The sequence below is a fragment of the Arvicola amphibius genome, chromosome 4 (assembly GCF_903992535.2).
Source record: "Arvicola amphibius chromosome 4, mArvAmp1.2, whole genome shotgun sequence".
Lineage (NCBI taxonomy): Eukaryota > Metazoa > Chordata > Mammalia > Rodentia > Cricetidae > Arvicola > Arvicola amphibius.
In genome coordinates, this window is record NC_052050.1 from 11692698 (window position 1) to 11719157 (window position 26460).

Below are 26460 nucleotides of genomic sequence, written 5' to 3' on the forward strand. Positions count from 1 at the left end.
TGAAGCAATTTTTTGAGGGGTGTTCAAGGCAACCTTTCAGGAGGTCTTGGTCCATCAAGCCATATTGGTCTGGAAGTAATCCACAGGTTCTCATCTTCTGTGGAAACAAAAGAAGAACTTCTTTTCCAAAGCAACATATCCTTAGGTTCAAATTTTGGAATCAAGATATCTTTATGTTGGTTTAACTTAGCAGTCCATACAATGAAATGTCTCTCTGTACTTAGCTCATTCACAGTCAAAAAATTCAAAGATAACACAATAATATGCATAATACAGACTCTGTGAATTTTCCATTTTTACGTGACTTATTTTTTTTTACTCCTTTTAATCTATGACTATCTGTACTCTGTCTCTTTAAAGACTTTACCCTTTTTTAAAGCATTAACTTTATTTTATGACTCTCTATACTCTTTTTCTTCTCTCTTCCAATGTACATTTATCTAACACTGTGACTCATCTGGATTTGTCTTTATTGCATATCTGTAATTATTTTCTGACTAAAAGTGCTTCTTAAAATGCTAAGTGCTTAATAATCAGAGGGGCAACATTACTAGGCCACAGAAGGTACTACCTTCTTGCCATGCCCATTCTAATATGGTGGAGCTGCTAGCTGCTTCCGAGAGCCACACACATAGCCCCACTTCCAGCCACACAGCTGGTCCACATTGCCATCATAAGTAAGCCATTGCAGGCTTTTCACAAATCCCATCCAAATACTTAAAGCCTGCATTTCAAACACTATGGCCTTCTTCTTCTTCTTCTCCTTCTCCTCATTCTTCTTCTTCTTCTTCTTCTTCTTCTTCTTCTTCTTCTTCTTCTTCCTCTTCTTCTTCTTCTTCTCCTGCTCCTCGTCCTCCTTCTCCTTCTCCTTCTCCTTCTTCGTCTTCTTCGACTTCTTTGTCTTCTTCTTCTGCTGCTGCTGCTACTGCTGCTGCTGCTGAGTCAGGAAAACCTCTCTTAAAAGAGCTGTTGCATGCCACCAGCAAAGAGCAAGAAGCTGTGTTAAACTTTGAAATTATTTTGTCTAGAATTCCTTTGCAAGGCCTCTCAGGTTTTACATGGATTTAGTTGGCCATGTAGGCACCAATTTGTAGGAGGAGATGCTTGTTCATCCCAGTCACCCAGAACCAAAATAACCACACAGAAACTATATTAATTAAAACACTGCTTAGCCCATTAGCTCTAATTTCTTATTAGCTAACTCTTATATTATTTTAGCCCATTTCTATTAATCTATATGTTGCCATGTGGTAGTGGCCTGCCAGCAAAGATTAGGCATGTCTGACTCTGGCTGCTCCATGGCTTCTCTCTGACTCTGCCTTCTCCCTAGTAGCATTCAGTTCCATCTTCCCCACCTGCCTAAGTTCTGCCCTATTAACAGGCCAAGGCAGTTTCTTTATTCATTAACCAAGAAAAGCAACACACAGACAGAAGGGCCTCCCACACCATTATGAAGATTTAGAAGAACTAAATACAACTAAATATATGTCTTAGTCTTTTTCTATATGGAGAGTTTTATTTCCCGCTAACACAGACAGCTTTTGGTAAAATGAGTAAATGGGGGCAACTTTTCATTGACTTTCACCCCATGCCTCATGAGCTCAGCAACAGCCACACTTGTCTATGGTTCAGTTTACAACTCCTCAGTTCCCTGGGATTCCCAGAGGTGGCACAGATGTTTCAATTTGTAAAGCATGAGTTCTCTCCTAGCAAAAACAAAGATGTTCATTGTTTTCTCTGTGGATGACATCGTTTTGCTGTTATCATGCCTCAGTAACCATAGTAAACACTGCAATTGTGATGTGCTTGGAGGAAACAACAATTTCATTATAAAATATGCTAAATATCAGATTCAGGACACTTGGCAAATCCATGCCACTGTTTAAGATCAGTTAGCAAAGATGATACTATGTAGGGTATTTTTCTTCCTAATTGTTCAGATTATCTTAAATTGAGCAATAAGTATTGTAGATATTGGATTGTAAGGGGGTTTAGAGTGAAGAGGATTACCACCAAGTCTGATGACCTGAATTTGGTTCCCAGGATCAACACAGTAGAAGGAGAGAAGAGAAAACTAACAAATAGAGTTCTCTTCTATCCTCTATCCTCTCTCTCTCTCCCTCTCTCTCTCCCTCTCTCTCTCTCCCTCTCTCTCTCTCTCTCCCTCTCTCTCTCCCTCTCTCTCTCCCTCTCTCTCTCTCTCTCTCTCTCCCTCTCTCTCTCTCTCTCTCTCTCTCTCTCTCTCTCTCTCTCTCTCTCTCTCTCGCCTTGGTATGTGTGGAACTACACACATGCATATACCAAATAAACAAAGTAAAAATGCAACATGCTGAGATTCCGGGAGTCAAAGCCGGTTGTCAAGTCAGTCCCGTTCTGCACTCCTCTGCCTTTTCTTTCTCTTTCAACATGACAGATGCCGCTGTGTCCTTCGCCAAGGACTTCTTGGCAGGTGGAGTGGCCACGGCCATCTCCAAGATGGCAGTATCGCCCATCGAGCGGGTCAAGCTGCTGCTGCAGGTACAGCATGCCAGGAAGCAAATCACGGCAGATAAGCAATACAAGAGCATTATAGACTGCGTGATTTGTATCCCCAAGGAACAGGGAATCCTGTCCTTCTGGCGTGGTAACCTGGCCAATGTCATCAGATACTTCCCCACCCATGCTCTCAACTTTGCCTTCAAAGATAAATACAAGCAGATCTTTTTGGGTGGTATGGACAAGAGGACCCAGTTTGGGCGCTACTTTGCAGGGAAATGATGTAGGTGTGTCTTCTATCTATCTGTTGATTTCATTTGTTAATAAAGAAACTGCCTTGGCCAGCCCTTAGGTGGGTGGAGTAGACAGAACAGGAAGAAGGAAGTGAGGTAGATGGCTCAGACAATTGCCACGCCTCTCCTAAGTGAGGCAGACTGCCATGCCTCTCCTCAGAGAGATGTCAGATGCGATGAATCCAGCCACCAAGCCAGACATGCTGAATCTTCCCCAGTAAGACACCACTCATGGTGTTACAAAGATCATTAGATATGGGTTAGTCAAGATGTGAGTAAGAGGCTGAAACTAATGGCCAGACAGTATTTAAAAGAATACAGTTTCCGTGTAATTATTTTGGGGCATAAGCTAGCCAGCAAACTTGAAACAAGAATACCCCAAGAAAGCCCCCTTTATTGTGTTCAGGGGCAGCTTATATAGGGATAGCCACGCCCCAGCCAAACACACCAGAAACCACTCTCCTGCCATCAGGAACTTCTGAGGGTCTCGTGCTCAGAGCAGCTGCAAGCATTACAAGTTTTTTTACCAGAAATTCAGGATCTGGGGGTTCACAGCTCCCAACACTTGGGAGACTGATTGTTAGAGATCATTATGCATTGTATGTCTTGATACTCAATTATTATGTCTTAAATATTTGAAATAGTCAGGCTTTGTGCAAGATTTTTTTGCGTACCTGAATAAAATGTTCTAGACCAAAACGAAGCCACTAGATTAGTAGAGTCTCTTTGTGCAGAGACTCTACTAATTTAATAATCTTTGTGTTTCCCCAGGATAGCCCACATCTATGAGCTGATGATTGGAAATTAGCTGGCCATATCTACTTGTAATGGTTTTGATCAATTTGCTGATTACTTTTGAAGCACCCCTGCACTTCAAACTTCTTCCTGTACATTGGCCTGGCTGGTGGCTCACCTTCTTCTCATCCCCAGTGGCTTCCTTCAGGATGGCAGTCTCCGGAATCACCCACACTTCTGCTGGTCCCAGGTTCTCTTCGACCCATACTCTGGGAGCTTCCCTCGCCTTTTTCCTCAAATCTAAACTCGTCATATCCGAACGGATTTTTTCCAAACATCAAATATTTGCTCCAATAAAAAATATTTTGCAACTTGGTTAATTTGTATTTAAAAGAATACAGTTTCCGTGTAATTATTTTGGGGCATAAGCTAGCCAGCAGCCAGGAGCCGGGCAGGATGAAAAGCAGGCCTGCCCGCTGAGCTCCACACTACAGAAAACCTGGCATCAGGTGGTGCCGCTGGGGCCACATCCTTGTGCTTTGTGTACCCCCTTGATTTTGCCCGTACCCATCTAGCAGCTGATGTGGGCAAAGCTGGAGCTGAAAGAGAATTCAAAGGCCTTGGTGACTGCCTGGTTAAGATCTACAAATCTGATGGGATTAGGGGCCTGTACCAAGGCTTTAATGTGTCAGTCCAGGGCATTATCATCTACTGAGCTGCCTACTTTGGCATCTGTGACACTGCAAAGGGAATGCTTCCAGATCCCAAGAACACTCACATCTTCATCAGCTGGATGATTGCACAGTCTGTCACTGCTGTAGCTGGCTTGACTTCCTATCACTTTGACACAGTTTGCCGTCGTATGATGATGCAGTCAGGACACAAAGGAACTGACATCATGTATACAGGCACGATCAAGTGCTGGAGGAAGATTGCTCGTGATGAAGGAAGCAAGGCCTTTTCAAGGGTGCATGGTCCAACGTTCTCAGGGCATGGGTGGTGCCTTTGTGCTTGTCTTGTATGATGAGATCAAGAAGTATACATAATTATGTTGTAGGTGTTCTCCCTGAAAACAGGCATGTTGTATAATACACCATATCTTGAACATTCTGGACAGATTCTCTGGGCTTGTCTGTTTTATCAGTGGCAACTATTTACCAGTTGAAAAGTGGGAAGCAATAATATTCATTTGACCAGTTTTCTCTTAAAGCCATTTCTGTAATGACAATAATGATGGGACTCAATTATATTTTTTATTTCAGTCACTCCTGATTATAAAAATTGAAGAAATAAAAATATCTAAAGACAAAAACAAAAAAATGCAACATGCTATTTTGAAACATATATTTTTGTGGAATGACTGGCTCAAGCTTATTTACATAGCTGTTATCTCACATACTTACCAGTTTCACTGCTATTTGAGACTTACTGTCTATATTCTCTCCAATTGTAGTTAAGAATGCCAACAGAGGAAATAATGAAACAATATTGGGTTAAGATAAAGCATTTTGGTAACTACACAAAGCCATTGCATGAGGGACTCTATCCACAACATTTGATCTCAGCTGTCACATGTCATGGGTTGGGGCAGTTTTCTTATGATGAGAGAAGTCAAAGATACAAAGGAAGAATTTAAGAATCCATGAACTTAGACATGTTTTAAAGGCTATTTGTTTACATTGAAACCAATGAAACATCAGCACTCTGAAACTAACCAGACTGTAGGAGCCTGCTCCAAGAGAATCAGCTGGGCGTATCTGGGTAAGGGTGTGAAGATGAAGGAAATGACAGACTGGAAGAAGTTGAGATGGAAAACACAGGATGGATCTGGAGGACTGCCAGCTTGCTCTGCACTGCCCCGAGTTTATTGCAGAGCCTTGTATACAAAAAAAAAAAAAAAGCAGAACAAAGCACAGACAGCCAGTCAGTATCTAGCACAAGATCATTCCTGTCCTTGAGTAAGCAGTTTCCTGTCTATCATGCCCTTGCTGCCCACAAGCAGTTTTAGTTTCTATCTTGATGTTCCTAAGGTTTGGCATCAGCAGTATTCTTTCTACTAGATGGAATTCTTTTCTTTTCTCATGGGCAAAATGCTCTTTCCCATGGCTTACTCAGAACTTTCTCAGAGCCCTCAAGGATCCTCAAGGAAGTGAGCAGAGCAGGCAAGCTTGAACTTAAATGACTGTTAAGCCATAATGGACTCCAGATGGAAACTGAGTCGCTTGTGGGCCACCACACAAGGCCCAATGACCCAAAAACATCTCAATGAACTTCTGTACAATTGGAGTAGCCATTCAGGATGGAATCTGTATAACTTCACATTGGATTTGGATTTGACATTTTTAGCATCAAATATGTTTTTGTTTTGTTTGGGTTTTGGTTTTGGTTTTGGTTTTATGAGACAGGGTTTTTATGCACTTACCCATTACCAAAACTGAAAAGTTCATGACAGAATTGGAATTAGAAAAGCATTTAGCTTTATATCATCTTCCATAACTCATGTTTGTTGCCTTCATCCCCTAATGTTTATTCTTCCTTATTCTCTTTTCCACATGTCTCTGTACCCACATGAACATGTGTTCACATATATGCATGTTTTATTGGTTGAATTTCACTTTTGAGAGACACCGTGCAATGATTCTTTGCTTCTTGAGATCATGTGACCTCAACAGGGGATTTTTGAAAGTTGTTAATGCTATCTGCCTATGTGCCTATGAGTACATGTAGAAACTTAATACCAAAATTATTTACTTCCAAATGAGAGTTGAGAATAAATCTCATCACTGGGAACCATAAGAAGTGATGAAGTCTGCTGTATGTGGTGGTACACACCTTTAATCCCAACACTCAGGAGGCAGAGGTAGGCAAATCTCTCTGAGTTCAGTCTGGTATACATAGCAAGTTACAGGACCGCCAAGCCAACATAGTAAGATCCTGTCTTAAAAATTAAAAGAAAAGAATTTGTGCAGCCTGTCACTCTGTCTCCTGACAGCTTCTTTTTTCCATCTCTTTATCCTTCTCTCGTCATTTCTCCTTCTGGCGCTTTGGATGAGACATCTCCACACACTGCCCCATTGCTACCTACATCTTCCTCGTCTTCTGCTCCCACGGACACCCATCCAATGAACAGAACCCACTTCTTAGTGGAGAGTCGAAATATTTTATAAATTCATCATAAGAAGGATCAGAGTTATGAGAATAAGGCTGGTAAAGGAGTCACTTGAGAAATGGTAAAGAGAGAAAGAGACAAAGAGGAGAAGACAGAGCAACGAGTCCGGGGCAGGCGTGATGTGCAGTTAAGACCCTCCTCCACACAGAGCCCATTCTAAGTGGAGTCTTCAGGAATCCTGAGAGCCGAGGAGAGCAGAACTCTTCAATCTTATGTGCTGGATTCACAGAATCCTGGGACAGCATATTCAATCTTCCATTTGATCTCAAGCCCCAAAACAATAGTTGGTGAGGTGAGAACTTCCCAACTGATGGTCTCCTGTCTGCATGGGAAACCATTTCAAATCAATCAAGAATACCTCTACATGCAGGAATGTGGGATATGAAAGAACAGCAAGTACCTCCCAGTTTTCTATAACATCAGCTAAGTAACTATTAAGATTTATTTCTGTGCTTGCACCTATCATACTTCTGAGACATGCATGAAAAATATGAATAGCATATGCTCCACAGTAAAGGCTATTCCCATGAGCCACAGTTTCTAAACAGAATAGGATTATCAAGAATGTTATACTGAACACTCTTGGCTCATGACAGAGAGAAATGATGACACCTTATGCCAAGCATTAGGAAGTCAGTTGATGGCAACTAAATAAAACACTACTTCAAGCAGTCGTGGGTTATAGTCTTATTTTTCTTCCTGCCTCATTAGTCAGTAGCCAGGCTTACCTAAGAAAGAAAGAATGAAGAATTAAAAAAAAAGCAACTCCCCTATCCTGTTACTTAGATCAACAAAAGGCCTTTGTTTGTAACCTAGTTGGAACATTGAAAAATGTTTCCAGCTCTCTCAGGACACACAGGGTTCCTTTGCCAATTTTTCAAAACCCCAAACAATTTAACAACAGCAAAATCCTTCAAAGCTTGACCTCACCATCAGGATATCATCCAAAGTCTGACAAAGGTTGCTCTTTGCCCAACGCTGCATTACACTTTCTAACTGACCTAAAGAACTTAGCTCTATTTTTTTTTTTCGTTACTTTTCCAAGTGAATGATGCTGTTTGGGGTCCAATCTGAAAAAAAACCCAGATCTTTCAACTCTGTAAGGATCTAGAAGTTTTGTGTTCAGTATCCCCACACTAGTACTGAGAGAGCTGCTTTCCACTTCTAGGTGACTGAGCAGCATCAAGTATCTCTCCTGAGAAATGTGACCTGAGCTTCTTGGCAGCTGCATACGTGTCCCAGCAAAGAATGGAGCAAGTGTGACGTCTGCAGATTGGAAGGTGTCAAGTGTCAGCATCATGTCTTACAAGCACAGTCTCTGCAACAGGGACAGGTTTCTGTTCCCAAGCACTCTTCACTGCCAAAGGAACCAGAAGCGCATGAGCTACATGATTCCCAGACTTTTGCACACTCAAGCAATAGCAGGGCCTATACTCACTCCGAAGCTTAGTCACACAGGATACTTCAGTGTTCCTTATTCAGAGCAGTCACTAAACGTTTTGTCATAGTGAATATTAAAGTCCCACCTTCCTCCTCCAAGGACAGTGTACAATGTGCATCCTTAATGAGTTATCTCCAGCTCTAACATGACAAAATGTCTCTGTGCCAGATAGTCCTAATCCAAACATTTCAAAGGCAGAAAATGACCAAAACTGACAAAAAGGGGGGGGGGGTGTTATGACTCTTGTCCACTTTTGTGATTTGAATGTGAGGTGTGCCCCAGAGGTCACGTGTTTGAAACCTTGGTCCCCAGCTGGGGGTGGTGTCATAGAACTGTTATGAAGTAGAGCCTAGCTGGAAGATAAGTCATTAGCTGTCCCTCCCCACCACCCCGTCCAGATGAAATGCAATCACTCTACTTGCTGACTGCCAGGCCAGCCTCATAGTCCTGTGGGCTAGACATTCCCCATCATGATGCTTCCCTTCTGAAACTGAGAACAAAAATAGACCCTTTCTCCCTTAAGTGCTTCAGTCAGGTATTTTATTGCAGTTGCGTAAAGGGAGATAATGTGACTGTTCGCTAGGAACACGCGCTGTCTACCCAGCTTTCCTCCTAAGGAAAATAGCCGGACGCCCCAGTGCTGAGAATAAAGCCTAACCAGAAAATGAGTCAAATAACCTACTCAAATACAGAGATTTTCCTCTAGATCAGCAGTTCTCAACCCATGGGTCACGAACCTATTGGCAAACCTCTATCTCCAAAAATATTTACGTTATAATTCAGAGAAAAAAAATACAGTGATGATAGCAACAAAAATAATATGGGGGAAGTCACCTCATGTGAGGAACTGTATTAAAGGGATGCAGCATTAGGAAGGTTGAGAACCACTGCTCTAGATGATTAGGGCAGCACTGGCACCCTCGTGCCAGCGAGAGCAAATCCAAATAATAAAGGCACAGTGTAATCCATCTGCCAAAGCCAAGTCAAGCTGGTAGACTGGCCAGACATACTGAGTCTTCATGTGTGGTATTGCATGAGCTATCTGGAAGAAATCACAAGACTCTAGAAGCATCTTCAAGGATCATTTCCTTGATCGGGTCCATTTTCCTGCATTTTAGAACACATGGCTTTGCTGATGCGTGCTTTGTGAGTTGGAGAGTTCTATTCCAGGTCTTGATTGTTAAGCCCTATTTATAGGTGGGTGGAGTAGACAGAACAGGATGCTGGGAGTGAGGCAGATGCCTCTCCTCTCTGGAACAGATGCCATGAAGCCAGCCACCAGGTCAGACATGCTGAATCTTTCCCCGTAAGACACCACTTCGTGTTGCTACACAGATTATTAGAAATGGGTTAATCAAGATGTGAGAATTAGACAATAAGAGGCTGGAACTAATGGGTCAGGCATTGTTTAAATGAATACAATTTGTGTGTTGTCATTTCAGGGCATAAGCTAGCCAGGCGGCCGGGAGCCCGGCGGAATGAAAAGCAGTCCTGCCCGCAGCTCATCACTACACCTATTGATGATTATCCATTCTAGGTTTCTAGTTTTCTCTTACTATAATAAACCCTATCATCTAAATCAGTTAAGAGAGGAGATGGTCTGTTTCATCTTACAGTATCTCGTGGGGGGATGCCAAGGCAGGAACTTGAAGCAGAGACCAAGGGAGAATACTATTTGCTGGCTCACTGTCTTGCTCACATCCAGTTACTTTTCTTCTACACCCCAGTCCTACCAGCCTAGGGAATGGCCCTGCCCATAGTGGTATGGGACCTCTCACATTAATCAGTAATTTTTAAAATGCCCCCAAAGGCAAGCTCACAGGCTAATCTGAAGTAGACAATTCCTCAGTTAAGATTTCCTCTTCCCAACTTTGTCAGACAAGATTAGCCATCAGAAGCACCAACATGAGTGATTTAAAAATGTAATGTATAATTAAGAAATATAGGTAGAGAGTCATCTATAATAGTCAAGCTTGTAATCATGTTAGTTAGATTTTATAGATGTACAAAGATGTATTTCAGATGGATAGTTATTCTTCAAACCTTCCAAAGACTACAGAATATGGCATTTAAAATGTTTTAAGAACTTAAGACTTTTCACAACAGCAAAACACATCTGCTTGTGGCAGCACCAATTGCTTCAAGAAGAAGATGGGCATTGAAGAGGCTCTGTATGGAGTTGGCTAGCCATTTGGGTAAGAAACTACTCTTGCCTGGACTGCTACATGGTATGTTGTATGAACTGGACTTGCAGGACCCACAGAGAAATGACTATTGAACTTGCCTAAAGGTGAGACCATCCTTCAGGGTTCCTGCTTCCTGAAAGAGTCTGCTAGACATTCTGCAGGACATAGAAGAAAGTGACTGACCGATGTGGGATTCCCTTCTGTTGCTTCCGAATATCATTGGTTATTAAAGAAACTGGCTTAACCTGAGAGGGTAGAACAGAGCTAGATGGAGAAAACTAAACTGAATGCTGGGAGAAAGAAGGAGGAGTTAGAGAGAAGTGATGTAGCCCTGCCAGGGACAGACATGCCAAAACTTTACTGGTAGGTCATGGCCTCATGGTGATGCACAGATTAATGGAGATGGATCAAATTAATGTGTAAGAGTTAGCAAATAAGAAGCTAGAGCTAACGGGCCAAGCAGTGGTTTAATTAACACAGTTTTGTGTGGTTATTTTGTGAGTCCAAGCAACCGGGATGAACAAGCAGCCTCCTTACAACAAACTGGAGTGCCAACATGGTAGATTAAAGCTTAGAAATTAATTTTAGATACAAAAAAAGAGTTAAGCATGGCTTAATTCCATGGCTCCTTTAAGAGAAATTTTCCTGATTCAGCCATAGCAGAGAAAAAAAGCCACAGTTTTGAGACTGCAGCTTTCTGGGCCATGCTGTCAGTATGAACTCTGGTTCTTTCAGGAGGACAAGCATTTAAATGGGATTTATAAGCAATGTGTTACAAACTGCTAATGGCTCAACATAGGCCTGCTGCATACTTGGAACTGGGGTGGTGTATGCAACTCAGAGGCAATGAAAAGACCTCCTCTGCCATGTTGGAATAGGTGAGTCATGCAGGAAGTGCCATATATACCATAGTAATGCTGCAGCTTAAGTTTTTAAGAAGAGTTTAGCATTTTAAGAAGCTGTCCTGGTCAGTAAAGAATTACAGGTATGCAATAAAGACAAATCAGATGGAAAAGACTTTTTTTATTTTTTTACTTTTTAATTATTATTAAAAATTTCCATCTCCTCCCCTCCTCCTCCCCCTTCCCTCCCCTCCCTTCCACCCATACCCCCACTCCACCCCTCTCCAAGACAAAGAGCCATCAAGGTTCCCTTCACTATGTTAAGTCCAAGGTCCTCCCAGCTCCCCCTAAGTCCAGGAAGGTGAGCAACCAAACTGACAAGGCTCACAGTGAGCCCGTCCATGTTGTGGAGTTCATGCTCATTGCCATTGTCCTTGGTTTCTCAGTCCTCCTCCACCGTCAGCCACATTCAGAGAGTCCAGTTTGGTCCCCTGTTCCATCAGTCCCATTCCAACTGGACTTGGTGGTCTCCCATTAGATCTGTTCCACCGTCTCAATGGGTAAACGCACTCCTCACGGTCCTGACTTCCTTGCTCATGATCTCCCTCCTTTTGTTCCTCATCAGGACCTTGGGAGCTCAGTCCGGTGCTCCTATGTGGGGCTCTGTCATTTTCTCCATCCAATACCAGGTGAAGTTTCTATGGTGATATGCAAGATATTTATGAGTATGGCAATAGGATCTGGACATTTCTGGCACCCTCTCCTCAGCTGCCCAAGGACCTAGCTGGGGGCATCTTCCTGGACACCTGGGAACCCCTCTAGAGTCAAGTCTCTGCCAACCCTAGAATGGCTCCCTTAACTAAGATATATAATTCCTTGTTCCCATATCCACCCTTCCTATATCCCAACCATCCTATTCCCCCAAGCTCTTCCCATCCTCCACTTCACACTTTTCTCTCCCCATCCCCCCATCCCCCCATCCCATCCCACACCCATATTCCCATTTTTTGTCCGGCAATCTTGTCTACTTCCAGTATCCAGGAGGATAACTATATGTTTTTCTTTGGGTTCACCTTCTTATATAGCTTCTCTAGGATTTTTTACGAATTATAGGCTCGATGTCCTTTATTTATGGCTAGAAACCAATTATGAGTGAGTACATCCCATGTTCATCTTTTTAGGCCTGGGTTACCTCACTCAGGATGGTGTTTTCTATTTCCATCCATTTGCATGCAAAATTCAAGATGTCATTGTTTTTTACCGCCGAGTAGTACTCTAATATGTATATATTCCACACTTTCTTCATCCATTCTTCCACTGAAGGGCATCTAGGTTGTTTCCATGTTCTGGCTATTACAAATAATGCTGCTATAAACATAGTTGAACTGCCCTTGACTGGACTGCCTGATAGTATGCTGTATGAGCTAGACATGCAGGACCCACAGACAAGTGATTACTGAACTTGCCTAAAGGTGAGATGATCCTTTGGGGTTCCTGCTTCATAAAAGAGTCTACAGACATTCTGCATGACACAGAAGACAAACTGCCAAACTGCCAATATAGATAGAACTGTCTAAAATTTTCTGCTTCGTGGAAAAGTCTGCTGGATACTATGGACCTATAGGCTGAAGATGAATGCCCCAATCGTACAGAAGAACTTTGGGTGACTGTCCAGGCAGTGAGGTGTCTCTGTCAATTCTAGAGTTTTGGAAGTTGCTTACAATGACCTTATTGTTTACTGTCCTGACTGGACAATGTTTTGCTATCTATCTGCCACTTCAATTCGCTTCTCGCTCTTTGTTCTTTTGCTTGCTACACAACCAGTAAACCCACAAGGGTGGTATGAAGATAACCAGAAAGTGGAGAGGAAAAGACAAGTGATCTACTCAGAAAAATAAAACTGAGCAGACCACAGCCCCAGTCCTAAGCTCTGTGGTAGCAAGAAAGGAAGCACAAGCCTTACCCTAAAAGCTCATCAGGCAGTGCTTGTGAAACAGCATCAGCAGTCATATACACAAGGCTTGCCTGCCACCTCACAAGCATCAAATCCAACTGTATGTGCGTGTGTGTGTGTGGTAATTTATTTCCCAGAGGGGAACATACCAGACATTGTCTGTGGAAATCTAACCAGATAAAGTTTCATAGAATACATTCATAATAATCATTAGAAAGTAAATAGAATGTATCCTACTATGGAACTTCTTTTTAAAAAAAGGAAGACACATGCCACTACTAATAGCAATTTTTCAGGATATTGGTTTTTTATCTTCTTTTAGCCTAAAATGCTCCCTAGAATGGATCACTTTCAGCCACAATTAACATTTCATGATGTGATTAAATTACTTTAATCCATGCTTTCTATTGCTTCGTCCATCATTAGAGGCAGGTTAAAACATGCCAATACCTTCCAGTGTCTAAAATAGATCTAACGGTCTATTCCTCCAACAGAATAGTTCTAGAAAACAAGGAAAACCAAATATATAAATTATGTATCTAAGCAATGCAAGAAGAAACCCAGCTGGTTCCTTTTGTGTTTGATGGAGAAGAACAACAGAAGACTAACATATGTAGCTGGAACAACAGAAAAGGTGCCAGGATTAGGATCAAGGAAAAAATGCACCACCATGGCAGAGCGAAAACATTGGCTATACTTATGAGTAAAAGCATCTTTTTTTTTATTTCAGCCCAGAACAATGTGCACACTAGACAAGAATTCTAGAACTGAGAAATGAGCCACATTTCCAAGCTTTGAACTTCAATACTGAAATGTAGAGTCAGTGAGATTGTTTGGTAGGGAAAAGAAGCTGCTTCCAAGTGTGAAGACCCAAGTTTGACCCCCAGAATCGACAGGGTGGAGAGACCTGACGCCTGCATGCTGACCTCTGACCTCTATACGCTGTGGAATGCACATGGCCCATCCCCACAAAATAAATATTTAATTAAAACATACTATCTGAGCACCTAGTTGGCCTTTCACAAATACAGAATGAAAGAACAACTAAATAATCTAATAAATAAATGACTCAAGGTTTTTGTCTTCCTGCCAATTATAATATAATTTCATTATTTTTCCTTTTGAACCACAAAGACAATTTTATTAGAATTTAAAGCAAAACCCTCAGGGCAGGCAATAAATCCCCAAATATAAATCTCATCAACTGCCCAGAAGTGGGAAAGCTATGCCACTTAAGTTGGCAATAGGGAGTCAGACACATGGTGGACAAGCAGCCACTTGAAAAAAAAAGATAAAGAATATGGAAGAGAGAAAGAGAAGGCTTTAGAGGAAGAGTGGAGAAAGGGCTAGGGAAGCACAAGGTGTCAAAGAAAGCCTGCTTAGAAAAGAGAAAGAAGAAAAAGTGAAGTCACACTTTCCCAAATATGCCATAAAATCAAGTCGGTTTTTGAATCTACATAGATGCAGTTCAATAAGCTACTCTCCTAGGGTCGGGGATTCAGGGAAGAAAAGGTACAGTATCTCATTGAAGGACTAATTATCCTGCCTACTTCATTAGCCTAAATTAAGAACACCTCCCTGTCCTCCCCCTCATTCTAATGACAGTCTGTTGACCAGTCCAACTGAAGTGGTAGGTCTCCACCAAGGCCAGGGATTCTAGTCTCATGACCGAAGAGATTTTCTCTCAGGAAACTTTACCACTATCCTAACATCGACCCTCTGAAGGTAAAACACTAAAAATCACTTAATAATCAGAGCAAAGCCTCCCAAATACTTTTGGCATCTTTGGCCTCTGGTAAGGCTGCCAAGAGGCATGAGAACATTTTTGGCTTTAAGTCAAGAAAGAATTTGGTTGCTTAATCTACCCAGTGTGCAATTTGTTTGTTACTGGTGACGGCCGCATTGCTTTTTAACAGGGCATGGTACTTTTGCAGAAGTGCGTCCTTAATTTGTTTCTCACAATCCTCTTGTGTAGGAGGGAGGAAGGTATGATTATTCCCATTCGTAGACTAACTGTTTCATCAACTGAACAGCTGCACCATTCATGGAACTGGATGAGGCTCCAGGGAGTTAATGGTAAAAGAATAACTCTGGCCCTCACAGAGTCTAATGGAAAAGGCAGATGTCCAGTGAGTTACCGTGGGTCTCAGAAGACTACTTGTATGGGGAGGCCAATAGACAAGAAAACAGGATTCCAAGGAGGTTAGTGATTTACAAGGGGCCAGAAGATAGCCAGGTGACAGCCATATTTGTGCAAGTGTGTGTTTGCATGTATGTGTGCCTGTGTGTGCATGTGTTCCTGTGTGTTTATGTATGTGTGTGTGTGTGTGTGTGTGTGTGTGTGTGTGTGTGTAAGTGCATGTAGAAGCCAGAGGTCGATGCCAACTATCTTCCTCGGTCACTCTCCACCTTAAATTTTGAGACAGGGTCTCTCACTGAACCTGGTACTCACCCATTCTACTAGAGTGCTTAGTCTATGAATTCCAGGGATCTATCTGTCTCTGCCTCCCCAGCTTTAGGATTGCAGCAGCTACTCCTGACTTTTGTCAGGTTTGTAGGGATTAAATTAAGGTTCTCATGATTTTGAGGTAAGTATTTTACTGACTGGACCATCCCTCAAACCCCAATAGCCTTATCTTTAGAGAGCAGTTAGAAAACTGAATTGACTTAGTCCGATTTAGAAAGATAGAATGATCTTAGTATAAAGTATCTAGAAAGTTATCATGAGATAGAAAGTAGATAGATAGATAGATAGATAGATAGAGAGAGAGAGAGAGAGAGAGAGAGAGATAGATAGATAGATAGATAGATAGATAGATAGATAGATAGATAGATACAAACTTTGCATCAGTTAGACCATTCACGGCAAGCCTCTTGCCACTTACCCCCACCACTCCATATGAGATAAGTTTTCTGGAGCAGGTGGCTTAATCTCTCTGAGCACCAAGTCCTTCATTTTCACAGGACCTGTCTCAAATGCTGGCTGTGGAATTCTGTCAAGAGGTACATGCGGTCTGGTTTGCTAACTGACCCACAAAGCACCATGTCTATTAGAAGAATGAGGGTATTCAATGGACAGATGTGAATGTACAGAACTCATGAAATATTGTCATCAGCCACACAGCTGAAGAGGCAATCTCTCCTATGCTTGGGAGGCTGCCCCGGAGCCACATGGACATGGGGATCGCCGTGGTGAGGTTCACAGACAGATGTTGAGATGTTGTTTCTTACTGTGGCCAGGGAGATAATAGAAATGACTTCCATGCTGCGAGAATGTTTGAACCAAATGTTCTCAAATGTCCTATCCAACTTTTAAATTCCATGAGAATAAGGAAAGCCAAATGGTTGGATTGTAGCAGTCAGGAAGTTTCTGTTCCTCTGAGGCAGCAGGAAAGGTCATAGAGCTACAGCCTTGAAACTGGGTCTTTCAAGAAGCATGGCCCTCCCCATCTCAACCCATCCTGTTATTTACAGTCACAGAAGAGTCCTTTGTTCTTGTACCCTTCCCCACAGGAACCTGAGAACAGAACACGTTCTAACATTCCAGAATGCACATAAATGTGTTGGGGTTAGGGTGGGCTGGTGATGCTATTTGTTCCCTTTTCCCCAAAACTTTTCATAAAAATACCCCCAAGGGCAGCAAAGAATTTCTATCATATGAACTATGTTTTCCAATAGTTGGTTTTCATCCAGTTCTGTTTCAGATCTTAAACCTCATGTGGAAAACAGCAAGTCCTTGTTCTGTGGAGACGCGTAAATACGTTTTCAGATTGTGCCATCTTCTGGTAGAATCAGGAAAACAACTTGACAGGTCTCTTACTTTTAGCTCACTGCCACCCCAGGAAAGTGGAGCAGGAAATGTCTGTCTTCCCAGAATATGACCCTAGCTTCTGTGGAGATAGCAGCTCAAATTGCATTTAAATAAAACCAGAACCCTCTTCCATTTCATGAAGCAGCATGCGCCCCTGCTAAAGGGCAATTGCTGGTTTAGATCTGATATAGATTCAGCCTCTAGCTGCCAACGTCACTAGGCACTTAAGTCATTTTCTTTTTAATTTTCTGAATACACTCAAAACTACTTCTGTGACTTGGAGGCAGGGAGCAAGGAAGATGTGAGACCAAGAACCAGAATCTAAAATCTCTAGTCTATTTATTATAAAGGAAGGTTAATCAAGAATATATGCAAATTGGGGTGGGTGGGTGCAGAGATGGCTCAACACTTAAGAGGACTTGTTGCCCTTGCAGAAGACCCGAGTTTGGTTTCCAGCACCCATATGATGATTTACAGCCATCCCTAACTCCAGGAAGTCTGGTAACCTCTTCTAACCTTCATAGGAACCAGGCACACATGTGATACCCAGACATACATGAAGACAAACACTCATACACATAAAATAATTTTAAGATTTTAAAAATAATACAAGTAAATGAATCACTTTAGAAAAGCTCCTTCATTTATAATCTCAAGTTACTTTGAGATAACTCCTTCAGAGAGCACACAAACTCTTAAAGATCAAGAGACAGTCTTTATAACTGACTGCACAAGGAACTTGTTCAATCATGCATCCCCAGGCCTGATCATTTTAGGCTTCTTAAGCACAAAACACATACTCTGATTTGACACACTTCAGTTAAAAAGAACAGTTAGCAAGGAGTGAACTGCAGAAGCTGAAAAGCAAGGTTAGTACATTTAGGGATTTTTCCAGCTTCATCCTGGGACCACTGTCTTAGCCTTTGCTTCTTGCTGAGTTCCAAGGCCTTGAGGAATCTGCCTGACTTTTTTTCTGAAGGCAGGAGACATTATGCTGTATTGTTAAAAATAAGTTTCTATTTACCCTAAGAACTGAGCTGCTCTCTGTTTCCTATAACCTAATTTCCCCAACCCATAACCTTGATTTGTTTTTGAAAATACCCTTTTCCTCCTTGACCTTCCCTGACCTTCCTTGAGTCCTCCCTAATCTCATGGTGACCACATGATGATTTGAGGTTATTTTTTCTGTATTTCAGTGACGTGGGATTCCCCTGTGTCTGCTGTAAATATTATTGATTAATAAAGAAGCTGCTTTGAGCCTATTGCAGTGCAGAATATGGCAAGGTGGGAATTCCAAGCAGATAAAGGAAGAGAGAGCAAACAGAGTCAATATAAGCCATGTAGCCACCGCAGGAGTCAGACAGCAGACAGAAGTTTACAGGTAGGAAGGAACTACGTGGCAATCCACAGATTAACAGAAATGGGTTAGTTTAAGATCTATATTGAGCACTGAAGACACTCTACTTGTCTACTTGGAGCTTGTTTTCTTCTTGACAAAACTGGCCTTTGGGCAAGGAGCTACCCATGCCTTTACCACTAACAAAATGCATGGTATCCAGACAGGACAAGCAGGATACAAGAAAAAAGACTGTCAAACCTTGTCAAGACAGGGTAAGATGGTTTTGAAATTTTCCTGCCTCTGAAAATGGTCTGTCAGTTACTCTAGGCCTCAGCCAAAGTTGGTTGCTTGAACATTGCAAATGGGACTTTGGGTGATTGCTTAGGTAGCCAGTTGTCTCTGTCATTTATTGCACATTTTGGAAGTTGCTTGATTGCACTTCCTGTTTACTCTAGTAATGTTATTTCCCTTCTCAGGTCTTTGATGGGGTTGAAGACTAGATAGTCATAGTTACTTTCCTCTTATTACTTAGCCAAGTTATTTCTAATACAAGACAGACTCCTTAGGATAAGATAATTATTGAAACATTTAGCATATGTTTCCTGCTTGATATAATTTATGCTGGTTGTATTTCTAATTTTTATACTTGATATTTGTTCGTATTATATATAGTTTTGTATTAGGCTTAGAACTCTCTTATGTAGACAAAAGGGGAAGTGCTGTGGGAACAAACAGGACAGACTGTGGGGCCATGGAATTAAATCAGGCCTCTGAGCTGGCTTGAGATACCAAGACAAGATCAAGAACCATGGAGACTGCAAGGTGAAGTGCAAGGTCAGAAACATAGTGCCAGGTCTGACCTCACAAATGGATGGATGCACAAAGAATATTGAGTAGGCTTACATCTGCAATGGGGACTGAGCTAAGCAGAAGTCTTGGGGGCAGCCTAGAGTCCTCTGCTCCTCTGTTTCTTGATGCACACATCTGGTGCTCACATGGAGAGTTGGTGGGAACTATTGCCATCTCATCTTTCCTCTGTTTCATTCTCTCTCCTTTTGAATGTGAAATCCTAGTGTTAGCCCCTAAGCTGCTAAAGAATGAGTCGAAGCAACAGCTGCAGGTTTCAAGGACGTCTCTTTTCCAGTGTTTTCATGTCTGCAAGAGTGAAATCATTTTAGGCAAGGAGAAATACTGCCCTCTACAGGACATATGAATCAACTTTTTTCTTTCTTTCTTTTTTTTTTTTTTATTTTTATTTTGGTTTTTTGAGACAGGCTTTCTCTGTAGCTTTGGAGCCTGTCCTGGAACTAGCTCCTGTAGACCAGGCTGGTCTCGAACTCGCAGAGATCCACCTGCCTCTGCCTCCAGAGTGCTGAGATTAAAGGTGTGTGCCACCATTGCCCGCCTGAATCAATGTCTTCTAAGTGATCACTCCCAAGCACAGCACATTCATTTTGTTCTTTCTTCTTTTATTTTAATTCGTAAAGCAGTCAGTGACCTTTCTAGTAGGTGTGAATGTGTGTGTGTGCGCGCACGGTGCGTGCATGCATGAAAGAGAGAGGGGGGGTAGGAAGGGAGGGAGGGAGGGAGGGAGGGAGAGAGAGAGAAAGAGAGAGAGAAAGAATGTTCATGTATGTGGAGGCCGGAGGTCCTCCTTGGGTACTGTTTCACCTCAGGTGCCATTCATCTTGTTTGCTTGTTTGCTTGTTTAAAACTTATTTAGTTTTATGTGTGCCTTGTGTGCCTAAGTGTATATCTGCGTATCACATGTGTTCAGGAGCCCATTGAGGTCAGAAGAGGGATCAGATCCAGATACCTGGAACTAGAGTTGCCAATGGTAATGAGTTGCCATGTGAGCGCTGGGAATCATAACTGATTCATCTGCAAGAGCAATAGGTGTCAGAATAGCCAAGCCATCTCTCTTTCCACCTTACTTTGCTTTATTCTTATAAGAGATAGTCACCTCCCCTCTCCCCTCTGGCCAGGAACTCACTAAGCAAGCTAGACTCGCTGACACTTGGGTCCCAGGGATCCACCTGTCTCTGCCTGGGCAGCCCTGAGTGCACTTCCTCTAGGGCAAGGAATGAGGGGAGTGTGTCAAGATTCACGACTTCTACTCAATGTGTCACTAAAGATGCTACCCACGCACTTAGGAACTAAGTAAATAAAAGGCAAAAGGCTGGGAAGGAAGAATCAAATTATCCCTGTTCAAAGGTTATAGGATTCTACATCTGAAACCCTGAGCGATCTTCCAACAGTATTTTAGAACACGTAAGCAAAATCATTAAAATTGCAAGTAGAACTTGACACATGAAAATCCACGGCTTTTCAACAAGCCAGTGATGAACTAACTGAGGGAAAAAACAAGAAAGTGATCCATTCACAGGATTCACAAAACAAACTAGGAATAAATTTAAGGATGTAAAGGTACAGAAAGCAAAACTAAAAACTGCCAGTTTTACATGTAAATGCAGTTTTACAGCATTTACATGTCGAAGTTAACTCGATTCAGGAAATAACCAAGTTAGCTAAACGATAAAGCAATTATATTTTTATTTATTATAAGGGAAAAACTCACGAAACAGGAACAAGAAGTCCAAGCTCAGCTGTGCTGCATGGGAACCATAGAGAGAAAGAGAGAGAAAGAGGGAGAGAGAGAGAGAGAGAGAGAGAGAGAGAGAGAGAGAGCACACCTGGGGCATGCACAGTTTTTTCCTAGGTTCCAGAAAGCCACACCCTAACTTGGTCCCACCTCTTAAAGATAATTGGTTGACAAATATTTCCCATCATTTACATTGTTTAAAAAAAACCTTCTGGCCAGGCATGGGGAAGCAGGCAATTAGATCTACTTAGTGAGTTCCAAGACAGCTAAATTTACACAGAGAACTCTGTCTCAAAGCAGGGGAAAACCTTCTACACAGCAGAGAAGACAGCCAACAGAATGAAGAGACAACCAACAAGAATGGGAGATCATCTGAGTCAGCTACTCATTTCATATAGCAAGAATATACAAAGCTGGGTGGTGGCGCACGCCTTTAATCCCAGCTCTCAGGAGGCAGAGGCAGGCAAATCTCAGTGAGTTCGAGGCCAGCCTGGTCTACAAGAGCTAGATCCAGGACAGGCTCCAAAAACTACAGAGAAACCCTGTCTCAAAAACATAAAAGAAAACAAACAAACAAAAATCCCTCACTACTAAAAAATTAGTTCAGATGGGCAAAATGGCTGAGCAGGTACAGGAGCCTGACATCACGAAGCCTGATGACTTCAGCTGTCTCCAGAACACATGTGAGAGAAGGAGAGAACCGACTCCTGCAAGTTGTCCTCTGACCTCCACACATGTGCTGTGGCATGTGCACAAGCACGCATACAGGAACACAAATTAGACAAACAAATATAAACAATTTCAAACCAAGAAATATAACCAAAGTCAGAGAGCAGATCTAGGCTGATACTTCTCAAAAGACAAAAAAAAAAAAAAAAAAAAAAAAAAAAAAAAAAAAAAAAAAAAAAAATCAGTCAATACGTGAAAAAGTGCTCAGTACCTGAAGCTGTATTAGTTGCTGTGCTGAAATGCCTGGCAGGAACACCTCACAGAAGGGAAGTTTCACACTAGCTCGTAGAGTCAAAAGAATCCATCCACATAGCAAGGAGGTAGAAAGGTAGGCCAAAGGAGTTCATCTGGCTGGCTGCATTATTTTGTTATACGAGACAAAAAAACTCTTTGTGGCCATTTTTTAATTAGTGATTGATGGGGGAGATTTTAGCCTATTATAGGTGGTACTATCCCTGGGCTGGTGGTTCTGGGTTCTGTAAGAAATCAGGCTGAGCAAGCCACAGGGAGCAAGCCAGTAGGCAGCACCTATCCATGGCCTCTGCATCAGCTCCTGCCTCCAGGTTCCTCCTCTGTTGGAAAGAGGAACACCAGCTTTCTCTTTTCTTTTCTCTCATTGTCTCTGAGCCCTGAGCTCATGAAATGGCACTATCAATATGGTTATTGATTATCCCCCCTCCTTAGTTATCCCCCTTTGATTATCTCTCTCTGGAAATGCTCATACAGACAATCTCCAAGGTGATTCTGAATCCTGTAACAGTGATAATGAGGACTAACCATCATGCTGGGCATGTAGGGAATGCAAGCCAAGACCACAGTAAGATTCCATGTCACCCCAGTTAAAAGTAAATAATAGATTCTGTAGTGATGTGGAGAAATGGAACCCCTGCATCCTGATTATGGGGACAGAAATCACTGTAGCTACTGTGGGAAACTAAACACTAAAATTAGAACTATCATTTAATCTAGCTATCTAACCCCTCAGTATATCTCTGAAGGAAACAAATTCATAAAACTAAAAGGATACCTATTTGCTCATATTTATTTTGACCCTATTTAATATTAACCAAGATTTGTAATTAATTGAAGTGCTTTGTCAAGAATTAAGTTTAGTTTATTCATAATGAGCAAGTATTCAGTCAACAGGGAGAATGGAGTCCTGTCATTTGTAATAAAATTGATAAGGCTAGGAGACATCACATTAAGAAAACTCACATATACAAAGGCATGTGTCACTTGTTTTCTCTCACATCGTGTAGTGCTGTGGAATGAGAAATGTCCCCTGTGGGCACCCACGTTTGAACACTTGGTCCCCAGCTGGCTGGCTGTGCTGTTTGGCCAGGTTGTGAAGGCTTTAGAAGGTGGAGCCTTGCTGGAGGAAGTGCGTCACTAGGGGCGGAGCTTGAGACTTTGTAGTCCATCCCCACTTCCTGGTCACTCTTTGCTTCTTGAGTGTGGAAGCAATATGACCAGGCTGGCTCCTGTTCCTGTCACTGTGCCTCCCCCGCCTGATGCTACCTACATCTTCTGCCACACCGGACTGTCTCCCTCTGGAATTATGAACCCGAACACACCCTCTCTCCTTGAAACTGCTTTTGACGAGATATTGATATCATAGAAGCAAGAGGAAAATAAACTAAAACATGTAGGTACTAAAATGTTTTTAAAAGAAGGGAAAGGGACCAGGAGAAGGAGAACAAAGAGGGAGGGGAAGAGAGACTAGAAGAAAAGTGGACATACATAAGCAGTAAATGATAAATGAGCAGATGGTGTGGAGAATTCCATGAACCTGTAGGATTAATATATGTCAGTAATTAGAATCTTTTAAGAGAGGATAGCAATGGTCAGGAAACCCCACGGATAATTCCCATGATGAAAAAAGGGAGTGTGAGGTGAAACAGAAGATGCTAGTTGGGGACTAGGGAAGGCCATTGCATTAAAAACGGGTGGCAGGGCTTTGGGTAAGTCATATGCAAAAAATAAAATCAAACAAACAAAGAAAAGGGGCTGGAATCAAGTTTATAAAGAGATCTGAAGGCAAAGTTGCACAGTGTGATAGTTAACTTTTAAGCTTTTATTAATTAATAAGTGTGTGTGTGCATGTGTGTATGTGCGCGTGTGCGTGTGTGTGTGTGTGTGTGCGCGTGTGTGCGTGTGTGCGTGTGTGTGTGTGTGTGTGTGTGTGCACGCGCAGGTGCACTTATGCCATAAGTACATATGGAAGACAGAGACAGCTTTCAGGAGTCTTTTCTCTCCTTGCACTAGGGATTCCAGAGATGAACCAGATCGTTAGGTTTATGCAATGAGTACTTTCAGCCGCCAAGCCATCTCACTAATCCCAACAATTCATTTAACTAGACCTAGAGATGCAGGGGAAACACACCAGATGAAGGGGAAATCGAATAAAATAATCCAACACTAGCCCCGAATAGGGTATAATAAGGGGTTCTTTATTTAAGGGGGGGGGGGTCTCACGGACCCGGACCACAGGCCTCTGTACGAACCAGGAACAGGAATGGAATTCAGCATCCAAGTGTGAAAGCATGGGCGGGGGGCGGGGGGCGGGGGGGGGGCACGTGCCTTTTTGGTACCCAAGGCCACGCCCAACCTGGTCTAGCCTCTCAAAGACCATTGGCTGAAGGAGGTTCCCCATCATAGAGATGCCAATAAGTATGCCCGTGGGAGAATTTTATTGACACGTGGGATGGTAACTGAGGTAGAGCGACCCCTCCTGGCTGAGGACAGCACTATCCCCAGACAGGGATGGAGAAGTGGAAGAAGTCCGCCAGCATGTGAAGGCTCCTTTTTGTTTGTTTGTTTGTTTTGTTTTTGTTTTTGTTTTCCCTGAATGGGCATCTCTGGCTATTCCATCACCAAGGGAAAACAGGCTCCAGCTTCTAAGGTCTTGCCTTTTCCCAGGGTCTTCAGCATCACACCGGCCTTCATCACTGACCTCCTCTTGCTCTGAGGTTTCCATCTTCATGGACCGAATTCTCTGTGCCTCTCTAGGGTGCAGACAGTCATTGTTGGACTACCCAGCCTCCAGTTCCACTAGCCTCCAATCTGATAAATCTCCTTAGCCCTGTGTCCTGTCTGCCAAGAATTGAGGAGCTCACAGCCTCCACCACGAGTCGCCCTGCCACCGTACTACACTACCCAGGCTTGGGAGGTTATGGGGTGGGCTGAACCCTCTGAAACAGTGACCCAAAATAAAAAGAGGGATCCTTCCTTTCTCTTACTGGGCCACAGCAAAGAGGAAAGCAATGACCGCACACAGAATCACCAGCTTCAGATCAAAGAAAGACGGTGCACGTGTGCGGCCCGTGGGTGGCTCAGTAACAAGCGGAGTCCTCCTTTCAGGCTTAATGAGGTGGTGCTGCAAACCAGCCATGAAATATTACATTGCTTTTCCAAGCCCTAATTCTTTAAATAATTTTTTTAAAAAAACTATCTAGCATAAGTCTTTAGTTTATCTTATCCTTTATGCTCTGAAAATCAAACGCCTGTTTCAGTAGGTTTATAACGGACACTGGGAAAACCCAATTGACATGAAGCATTTTTTTTTACAACGTGGTATTGCTTCAAAACGATAACACCGGGGGCCGGAGAGATGTCTCCGCCGTTATGAGCCCATACTTTTCTTGTGGACCTGAGTTCGACTCTCAGCATCCATATCAGCTGGTTTACAACTAATCACCTATAACTCCAGTTCCAGACCTGATGCCCCCGGCCTCTGCGGACACCCGTACTTAAATACACATACCCACACACAGACATCTGCGAGTAAGTAAAAAAAAATTAAAATTGAAAGAAAAAAACAACCTGTAATCTTAGTTCCTGCTACACTGCAGCCCACCAACCAGTCCCACCAATTTCATGCTTGCTAGTACCCACATATACTTGAGGCGCTTCCTTTAGGCAACTCTCTGGTTGGTTCTGTATCTCTGGAGATCCCTGAGTGATGTACCAAATCTTACTGAAATCAACTCCGGATGCCACAGACTTTTTTGGGCCCCACTGTCCTGCTTTCCTAGTTACAAAAGTGAGCCAGTCCCAGTCACCCATAACATTCAAAGAGGAGCCTGCAGTGATCACATCAGACACACGGGGGCGCTCCTGTTCTATCTCAGTGAGCCATGCTTCCTGGCTATAAGACTGGATCCAGAGATGGGTTTGCTGAGGTTTGCTGGGGTTTCCGAGGCTGGTCCCTGACTCAGCGATAAAAAAGCAGGCCAGAAACTCGCGGTTTAAACAAAGGAGATTGCCCAGGGCCAGTAGACACAAGCTTACAGTTTCTGTGGTCTAGAGGAGTAGCTGTTTAGATGCGGCTTTCCTTGCATGGGCTAAAAGAAGTCCCACAAAACGCCCCAGTGAAGAGCGGAAACTTCTGGAGCGGTAGAAAAGTAGGGGTGTGCTTGGTGAGGATTGGCTATCCCCTTTCTCTTATTCGCTCTACAATAAAAGACAACTGTTCCTTGCTGTGCTTGCTTTCTTTCTACACTGTCAAGATTGCTCTAGAGTGACTGAGACCACCATAGTCTCAAGATGCAGCCTGTCAGTTTGCATGTTTTTGCACACCGGACGTGACTCACACTGCGCCCAGGACTTGTGCTGCCCACAATCCTGGACAGGATCTGTCTGTGCTTCTGTGCAACCACTTGGGCGGTCAGAACTGTACCCTGTCATTTAGCTGTAAACTTAGCCATGGGTCTCAAAACTTATTAATTCACAGGTTTCTCTAAGTCTTGTGATTTCTGTAACAAAAGTTTCAAATGCCCTCACTCTTTAAATTTCCTCTTTTGTATGGCGAAACAGAGCCAGATACACTGAGTGATATCAACATCGGAGTAAGAAGCCATGGCTCCTGAGACTGAGGGGATGACT

At 42.7% G+C, this 26460-nt stretch overlaps 1 pseudogene; it reads left to right on the top strand.

Moving 5' to 3' along the window:
- The first annotated feature begins 2406 nt into the window (after positions 1-2406).
- On the top strand, positions 2407-4549 carry LOC119812497 (annotated as a pseudogene).
- Positions 4550-26460: the final 21911 nt, after the last annotated feature.